The sequence below is a fragment of the Lissotriton vulgaris genome, chromosome 2_1, assembly GCF_964263255.1.
Source record: "Lissotriton vulgaris chromosome 2_1, aLisVul1.2, whole genome shotgun sequence".
NCBI classification, from domain to species: domain Eukaryota; kingdom Metazoa; phylum Chordata; class Amphibia; order Caudata; family Salamandridae; genus Lissotriton; species Lissotriton vulgaris.
In genome coordinates this window covers 22,297,663-22,307,742 of record NC_141687.1, presented here as the reverse complement: position 1 = coordinate 22,307,742, position 10,080 = coordinate 22,297,663, and positions in this window count along the sequence as shown.

Genomic DNA, 10,080 nt, shown 5'->3' with positions numbered 1-10,080 from the left:
CTGTGTCATGCTTCATCATAGAGCTGCTAACACACCTCCACGCCTGCCCAATGCTGGAGGTGGAGCAATAGGGAGTGGAAGACAATACAACACAAAATGTGAGAGTGGAATCACAGGTGAGATAACAGTGCAGAACAAGTGATGATAAGTGATATAAAACTGGTACCGGGGAATCCTTATTCCAATTTTATTATTAGGTGCCCCATCCAGAATTTAAAACAGATACGTGGGTGGTAAGTTGGAGAGCTTATAATGAGATTCCAACCCCCCACTCAGCAATAATGTCGACATGTTTCAGTCAGCACAAAATAATACCCCGGCTTTACTCAGGAACTCTCACCACTGCAATCCCTAGGTGCAGAACATTACTCCTCCCAATTTAGAGGGTAAATGACATATCACCTTAAATGGAGCCCCTCGTCTTTAGAGAGGAACCTTTGCTGATTTAAAAACAACACAAAAAAATAATAATATATCCAAATTAATTAGTGAAATGTTCTCCACCTCACTACATGTAACAATAAAAGTCACAGATATGGTGAATCATGCCCAAACACACATAAAAAAATCACCACAGAAACATACTCACACCGCCCTTCATGGTAGGGTGGCGGTGCTTGCTTCCAATCTTACTGCCATATAGCTGTTGTAGTAGCCAGCTATTTACTCTATTAGAAAATGTTTCTAATCAAGAGGTGCGGTTATATGCATTATCCTACACACATTGCTCAGAGCACCACAAAACGTACCCGGCACCGCATACTCTGCCAAACTTACCGAGTTTATTAAATTCATAAACTCGAGATGGCGGGGGAGTGAAAACAGCTGCCTGCACACACACTCTGTAAGAAAGAGAATGTGTTAGTGAAATAAAATAAAATAAAATGAATAGAACAATGGTTGGGCTACTATTGTGAAGAGCCCAGCTGTCGCTTATTCTTTCTATTGGTTTCATGGATATCAGATCGTGCCATTACACCCTGTCCAAAATACGCCTTCTCTCTTACTCAAGTAAAGATCTTCTTTACACAGATAAATGATTGAATAAATAACGGGTCATCAGTTTTCCGAAGCGCTGCCCCGATTCTGCTGCCACCCTTAGTCCCCCCATTCTAGGGTGGAGTGCGACCCGATTTCTTCAATAATAAATGTTATCCTAGCGGTTTCTAAGAGCCAGCGTGACTAAATCCGCTGTCAATGTACTCAGTTGTGAACCCACATCCAACTTCCCACCGTCTCCATAATTTGTAATGCAACAGTGGTTTTACAGTCAGTCAGCTAACTACGCGGTACCTCAGTCTGCCCCCTGTGCTCCGCTTACTGCTTTCAAGGTCAGCTGTTTGCCCGCGCAATTCGTCTCCCCAGCTCCGCCGTGTAGGGTATCGGGCTGGCGTCCTCTCGATGCTCTTGAGGACGTCCAGGCCACGCCCCTCATGGAGCGTCGCCCCTCGGGACCCACTGGTCTCCCAGGCCTCACAGAAACACTAGAGTGCTCGTACTCGGGCGTTAAGCTCAAAACCCCGGGTTCAAGGCCACCTCTATCCCCGTACAGCCTGCCAATCGGGTGAAGTTTTTAATTTAAATGACACACCATATCTCAGTTATTATTATTATTATTTATTCTTTTCATAAGTATAGGTTATGGAATCCAATGCATATATTTTAACAGTAGTGCAGACACTTTATCATCCTGCCCCATAATAAAGTCTTGGTAGTCGGGACACAAAAATATACAGATAAGAGAGTGCTAGATGTAACACGATTGATATTATTATTACTATTAAAACCCACGTATAGGACCAGGGCGACTAAAGAAAATTAAAGTCATTAAAGGTACACAAACGGGGATGACAGCAAAGTCTCCACAAGAGGATCATAGTTGTGGTCAGAGTGCAGTCAACTATTTCTAACTAACGTATTAAAGAGTTAGAAGTCTTATTTATCCTTTTAACAGGGGCTAGAGGGGTGGTGGAAGGAAAAACCACACGCTCTTGAAATTAGTATCTCAGATGGTCCCTTAGAACCCCAAACAGATTTAAGATCAATGGTATCTTTCCACAGCTCATAGCCCCCTATAGCTAATTGATCCATAAAGGACTTCAAAAAAGTAACTTTGTGTGGGTGAGTCTAACTTTGGAAGAGGACTTTGCAGTCAATCTGAAATAAAAGGCTTCGGGGTTAGTTTGACTAAAATCAATAAAATAAGTAAATGTCTTCAATAGTGTTTTAGAACTACCTTAAATGGGAGCCGGGCAATGTTCCTATTGTGTAAACTTAACCACATTTCTAAAGGTATTAGCTTTATGCAGGAAATGATTGCCATAGTGCTGATAGCAGAATAGGTCTGCATAGTTAGCAGACTCCAAGTACAAATCTTCAGCATCAAATGCAGTATAATAATTTTAAATCAGAGAAAAGAGTCTCTACGGCTTGGACATCCCAATCATCAGAGCGTATGTTTTGTTTCACAACATCCCCCATAGAAACACGAAGTACATTGGGGACATTAATAACCTCTGTGTGCCATGAATTTGAAATGTTACAGTATCCCAAACAATCCCATCAGACACAGGGCAAGCAGTGATGTTAACAAAAGTCTGGTCCCTCTTCATTCTGTGTGAACGAGGAGTGGTGTGTCAAAGTTCCATCAATCAATCTAATTGAAGATCTTTCTTAAAGATAATGTCCATTTACAAGACGAAAAAACATAATCACAAATCCAATCGACATGAACAAAAAATAGAGAAGAGCACCAGTCAAATGTAAGTCCAAGGGGGAATTAAAAAGTGTCTTTTAAAGCCAAACTGAAAAAATAGAAATTGTTGATGGGGCTCTTGATGTAGTAGAGTCAGAGTCAAAGGAAAAACGTGACTGGTCAATAGCCGTTGTCAGCACATCAGGCAACGACACATCTGTGGGATAGGTATACTCAGTATCTTCTTGGGGATCACCAGCCGGTGGATTCAATAATGGATTAGTAACTGTTTTCATCTCGATGGCTATGTCAGGCCTGATGGTGTTTGCTGATACCAAAACAGAATTTCTCAGCATTGCTGGACAAGAGACCGCTGGAGTAATACTAAGAAGAATCGGCCTCTTGTTGTAATTTGACATTGTCAATGGAGATGTACCTGTTATCCTCGCGACCAGGAAGTAGAGGTAAAATAACTTCTTGTACCCTGCATGCCATTGCCAAGCACTGGAACAGGTGCACGATAAGAGGGGCCTAACTCCTTGTTCTCCACCTTCTCAAGGACCAGGTCACAGACTCAAGGTAGCCAGCCCACTACCGAGATCTGAAGTGAGGCATCAGTGTGGAGGGCAAGTGTTCAGTAGTGTAGTTCCTATTTCCCTGACAGGCTCTGTGCATTGGAATAATATACACTATAGTTTTGACATAGGACTGAGGTCAGTATGTCTCTATCGAGTACATTAAACTTAATTACTTGTGTGTTCCAGCTAACTCAGAGGTCACTAGAAACTTTCTCGAATGAACAAGGAGGGATTCGTTTCTGACAACCGCATAAACATGACAACTTTGTTTCCGTTAGAGTCGGAATAATCTTAGAGTTGTGGAAACAATAGATAACCGTTTCACTCAGTCAATCGTGCATGCTTCATTTCTACAGAGTATTGCACAGAAATAGGGAGACAGGCATTTCAATAAAAAGGGTTTATTGAACAGTCTACTTTCTCATGCAAGAATTATGAACTGCTGCAATCGTAAGACAGAATGCAAAATATAATATGTACAGCGTTTGCAGTAAGATAAAATAATACTGTGATAGCATGGTCTGTAGCTATGACATATATTCATAAAAATACATACATAAATACCACAGGCTAAGCTACTCATCTGGTGCTTCTAAAATAATCCTACCCCAATGTACCTAACCTAAGTGTAGTACGAGGGAAGAAGTAGGTGCTATTTAGTTATAGTCTAGTTTAGCTATAGTTGCCAAGAGTCCCTCTAGGTTCTAGTCTGCTCCATACCTTAGAATGAGAGAGGTGGAATCTCTTTCCCGGGTCTCGATCTCTAACACCCCGCATGGGGAGTCAGAAACACTGGAGCTGGATTCTCTGCGAGGAGGATGGCAGCGTCTGGTCAGTGCGTCAGTTGAGGACTTGACTTCCTTCGGCACTTGCTGTGACAAGCCGCGTCATGCAAGTAGGTAGCCAAACCGCACCGTGCCTTGCAATAGCAAGTGAAGGTATATTTATACCTTGAAGGTGTTTAGGAATGCCAGTATTGACGTAAAAGTCGGGCATAAGAACGTCATGAATGAACCCCTAAGGAATAGATGTTCATGCATAATAAATGAGTTCTTGGAGAAATCAATATCCAAGCAAGGGGAAGTCTTAAAGGCTTAAGAGTCTGTTTCCAAGAACTCGTTGTGACGTAGATGAACAGATGTAAGTAGCCATGCATGTATTTGGTTAGCATGAGCAATGCCTAAATAAGGGCTGAATTTCTATGCCTAAATAAGGGCACTGTGAATTGTACCTATATAAGGGCATAAATCGGGAAATTCATACGGAATCTAAATCGATAAATAACACTTCCTTTGCAAGACTGTCTTGAGTCTCTTGTAGGTTCTATAAAACAGCAGATTGATCATCTACGTCAAAGGGTGTGGCAGACGCTGCCATGTCTATACCCTCAAGGTCCGGGTCCACCCACCCAGAGACCTTCTAGGGAGATTATTCAGTGCACGTTGAACGCTATACAGATAGGCCAACCAGTTTCTGCCAGTACCTAAAACCCTAGATGTCAAGGATTGCTTTAAGTCAGGGTTCACCCGCTCCACAACCAAATTGCCCTCAGGCCTGTATGGAGACAAAAATTTGACCTGCACCCCCAAAGACCTCATGGCTTCCTTGTACGCCTTAGAGGCGAACGCCGGACCCTGGTCCGAATGGAAGGTGCCACATGCAAAAATTCTGCATCTCTGTTGACAGTTCGAGTATCAGTGCTGCGTTGTGGCCAGACCCATAAAAAGCTTGTGCATGAATTCACTGCAACTAAGATAAACTTATACGCAGTATCAGAAGAGAAAGGACCTCAGTGATATAAATAAACACACCCAAGTGGTTTATTAGATATGTACAGCTGTGTTTGTGGTGGTCGCGCAGCAGTCGAAAGTTTTTTCTGCTGGCAAATGTCACAATTAAGGACATATTCACGAGTCTGTTTGTATGATCCGCGCCACCAGTAAGGCTGTTGTAAGATAGATACAGTCGCTGAGACGCCGGCATGAGCCGAGGCCATGCCCTCGTGAGATTTTATATCAAAAAACAACGGCTCCTGTGGACTAGTACTTCAAATATATCTTTAACTATGGCTAAATAGCAAATCAAATGGACAAGGGCTATCAGGGATGTCAAAAAAGGCCGCACCATCAATTTGAGAGAGTACTCAAAAACTGTTTATAAACCAAATCACAGATCACAAGATTGTACAGTTATATGCAGCTTGTCACATAATCATGTGAACACAAAGAGAAAAATTGTGCACAGTGTCCCAAGTGTACATGTGAAACCAAAAACATTAAATACACGGACAACATATATAAATTACATACAAAAAGGTTTCTCATACAATAACAAGGAAAAAGGAAAATGACCAAAATATTAATAGTGAATGGATATTAGTGTCTCTAAATGATCGTAGGCACTAGTTGTTGGTTCAATTCCTTATGGCGTCAATGGCGTTTCGACCCTTAGGAATATGGGTCTCATCAGGACAGGACAGTGGGGGACATCTGAATAGTTGCTTGTATTCTCACCAAGTGTGATAAAAATTGTAAATGACTTACAGGTAGCCCAACCGGGTACACTGTAGTGGTCAAGAATTATCCTAGGACTTGATGTTGTCAATAAGTGGAGGGCGTGGACTTAAAATGTAGAGAGAGCGCCTGATAGCGCAGGATACGTCCACATCTTTAAGCTGGATGTATAAGAAAATTACGGACAGGACGATGCCTGAATCGGTAAATGTGCCCCTCAGTGGCGTTTCCGTAACCACGCGTTGTTGGTCTGATCACCAACAACGCCAACAATGCGTGGTTACGGAAACGCCACTGAGGGGCACTATTAATATTTTGGTCATTTTCCTTTTTCCTTGTTATTGTATGAGAAACCTTTTTGTATGTAATTTATATATGTTGTCCATGTATTTAATGTTTTTAGTTTCACATGTATACTTGGGACACTGTGCACAATTTTTCTCTTTGTGTTCACATGATTATGTGACAAGCTGCATATAACTGTACAATCTTGTGATCTGTGATTTGGTTTATAAACAGTTTTTGAGTACTCTCTCAAATTGATGGTGCGGCCTTTATTGACATCCCTGATAGCCCTTGTCCATTTGATTTGCTATTTAGCCATAGTTAAAGATATATTTGAAGTACTAGTCCACAGGAGCCATTGTTTTTTTATATAAATTCATGCCCTGGTTCCTATGTGAGTAGGGTTCTCCTTGTTCTCTTCTGAGACTTGATGCCCTCGTGAGAGGCTGTAATCAAGGAGAGGCTGCAGTCTGCGTTGGGAATCAATCTGTCACCAACATCGTTAATTCTCACATAGGGAACTTTATCAGGACTTAAATGATAAGAGTATTTAGAAGGAAAACCTCTAGGGTAATCACATCCCTTCTCTGTCTTAGCAATGGCTGCCAAGATGTCATCATCAATCTTACTTTTGGAACGTGTAACTGCTGCTACTACATAAGTTGCCACTCCTGTCTTAGCTGCTTCGTCAGCAAGAATGTTACCAACAGCGTGTACCCCTATACGCTAGTGACCAAGAATATGAATCACATTCACGAAAGGCAGATGTTCTTTAAGTTCTGCATCTCAAACCCAAAGCATTTTGTGTTGATTTGTGCTACCTTTGTAATCACAATATTCATTCTGAGCCTAAAAGAATAAATTGTAATTAAAATACTGAACACAGTAGTAAGAGTCACTTACAATAAAGGTAGTCACACGAGGATCAGCAAACTCTAATGCAAGCACCAGAGCACGTAGCTCTGCCAACTGGGCGGTACAGACCCCTAATGTCTGCGTGTGTACAACATCAGACTTGAATTCGCCTTTCACCATGGTACCCACCAGAATTGCGCAGGCCGCTGTATAAGCATGCTTAGATGCTGTCGCCGGTTGCACCGAACCCTCAGTGTAAATTATTCAATGGTAATCCTCAAGCGGGCACAATGACAAAGGAGCAGAATGAATAAATTCATACTGTAAGTACTCCTGAGTTTGCAATGATGAATCAAAGATAAACGTGACATCCAGAGACGTCAGTGAAGTGGCCCATCGTATCCAATGCGGATGCAAAGCTTTAGGATTAGGTACACTGGTTTCGTCACTGCCTCAAGGGCTGGATAAGGTGTAACAACCAACATGCGTTTCCCCTGCGACAGCACTCTCTCCTTTAAAATCGCCATCTGCACTGCAGTCAAAACCTTTTCGACAGTAGAAAATTGCATTTCAGTCGAAGTGTTCAAGTGTGACTTGTAAGCAATAGGGACTGTGTCTCCTTCATTAAATGTTAAGTACATGAAACCCACTGCGCCTAGCACAATTCTTATTACCAGGTTTGTGTGGTTGTCACATGTCAGTTAAGTATATAGATTCAAGAAGATCAGACTGCAAAGATTGCAGTATAGCTGAATGTTCAGGAAGACAGCATGATTTGGTAAAAGTAGGTTGTATCAAGGCATATAGCGGCTTGTTACGCTGGGCAAAATCGGGAATGTAAGTACGTCCAAAATTAAAAAAATCCAGTAAAGATTGTAGTTTTTTCAGAGTTGTCGGAGCGCGCAAATGAGCGCACCTCTCAAGGTAGTGAAATGTGTGATTTTGCAAAGTTAAATTTGTAACCGAAGTCCGCAAACATAACAATGATACGGTCAACGCGACACAGATGCTGCAATAATTAGTCTTCTGTGAGATAAATATCATCAACATATGAGTACGCATCAGGGCCGATTCTACCCAACAGAGAGACAATACCTGCAGCAAAGATGACTGGGCTGTTTTTATAGCCCATGGCTAATCTTCTGAACTGTCTTTGTTTGCTGCCAGAAGTAAAAGCTGTCCAATGACTACTAATAGAGGACAGGTTATGACTGACAAAGCTATTGAATATGTCAAGTGTGGTTTTAAAATTTGTTCTCACAAGACTATCGACCAGGGCAGAACTGTGGGTATTCTGTACTGCGCACATCTGACAATGAGAGTTCAAATGTCGATAATCCAAAACTAGGCGGTACGACCCATCAGGCTTGGTCACGGTGAAAAGATATTATTCATGGGTGACACACATGTTTCAAGTACACCTTGATATTCCAGTTGTTCAAGGATTTCTGCATCTAGAGCTTTCGCTTCTCGCCGCATGGGATATTGGGGTTGAGGCTGTGACATAGACCGCAATGGAATCTCATGTCTGGGCAAAAGTTTATCACATCCGACTTGAGTACGGTACAAAGCCGGTGCAAGCACCTGAGCCCTCTCTTCTGCAAAATTCTGTGCCTGCTCCTTCGGCACAGTGTGTGCGAAACTAGGGAGGATTACCTCCTCCCCTTTTGGAGCGGCCAAAACGAAAAGTCTGCTTCCGCTAACAAAATGTCATATGTGGAAGTCAGATTTTCCCCAAAAATCCCTTTTATTTGACTTTGTATGTCACCTTTAATTAAAAGGACTATTTCATATAGCCTTTCACGGGGAGCCAATCTAGTGTCAGCAGTTTCCACCTTGATAAAAGTGTCAGTTGCTGTCGCCTTCAGATATGGACGCAGTGCTTGCCGCACTACTGTAACCTCCGCTGCGCTCTCTAGCAGCGTTAGTGCCCATGTCAGGTTCCGAAGCTGTGTTCTCACTATCCATGGCATACCTTGCAGTTAAAGCAGCAACTTTCTTTTTCTGAAACAGAGGGCATTGATGCTGAAAGTCATCCTGCTTGCCTTTGCCTTCCGTTGGGTGGGGCTGCTCACGTTCTCCTCCACCGGTTTGTAAGACCGATGTTTCCTGCAAAGAAAGAGGAGAACGTTGATCAGGAACCTGAAATCTATCAGGTGACTTAATTCTCACGCGGTCTCGCAAATCATATGTGCGCTCAGTAGTCAGAGGTATTGGCGATGCAGGACACGACCCTTGTTTCTTTTGCTGCTTCCCCTGTTTTTTATTTTTCCAATTATGTTTAGGAAAAATTGGACGGACGTCTCTATTAGACTTAGCCGTCTGTGTTTGCGGTTGAGCTGCTGTTTTAGCAAAAGGTTTAACACCCTAACTATTGCGGCCAATAGTCTTATAAGCCTCCGCAATAATCTTCGGCAACTGCCGTGGTTTATCAGCTTCTGGGACATTGCGCAAAGCATTAGACACCTGAAAGTTAACTGCATCTCCCTTGACATTAGCAAGGATGAGATCGGTAACTACGTCAAACACTCTGACAAATCTCATTTCCAAATCGACTGCTGCCTCCAGACCATGTTGATCCTGAACACGCTTGATCACGGAGGGCAGAACAGTCATAGACGGTGTGCCAAAGCACTTTACATAGACCGCCGCAAGTACTTTACCCCAGGTTTCACAATCAGTTGCCTCAGGCACCAAGTCTTTCTGCAAACTAATGGTCAGAATCCTGTGTTTCTCAACAGGAGTCGTATTAGGAAATACTGCTTCCAGTTGGTCAAACTTCTCGGCAAGCCAAAAAGGCATTTTGTCTTTATCTTGGAGGTGCTTGCCCGTAACCGAATTAACCATGACGTGACTAATTTTTATACCCTCCGGTCCAACTAGTTGCGCCGCATCTCCAGGCGCCCCCACCTGGATGTTGCGTGAAATGTATTGCACTAAAGCCCTATAACCCCGACAATGGAGGCATAGAGTAATCGTAACTCAGCTATAGCGAGTGCTTGATAACGTGGGTGCAGTGTAAACCCAGCCAAGAATGACCAAGTGGCCCCAGGAACAGACAAGGAACCTAACCGAACCGCAGATACGGTATGGGGGGGCACCATTAAACCAAACTTGATGCTGCCAAGGAGGATGTTGTGCTGACACTGACCAG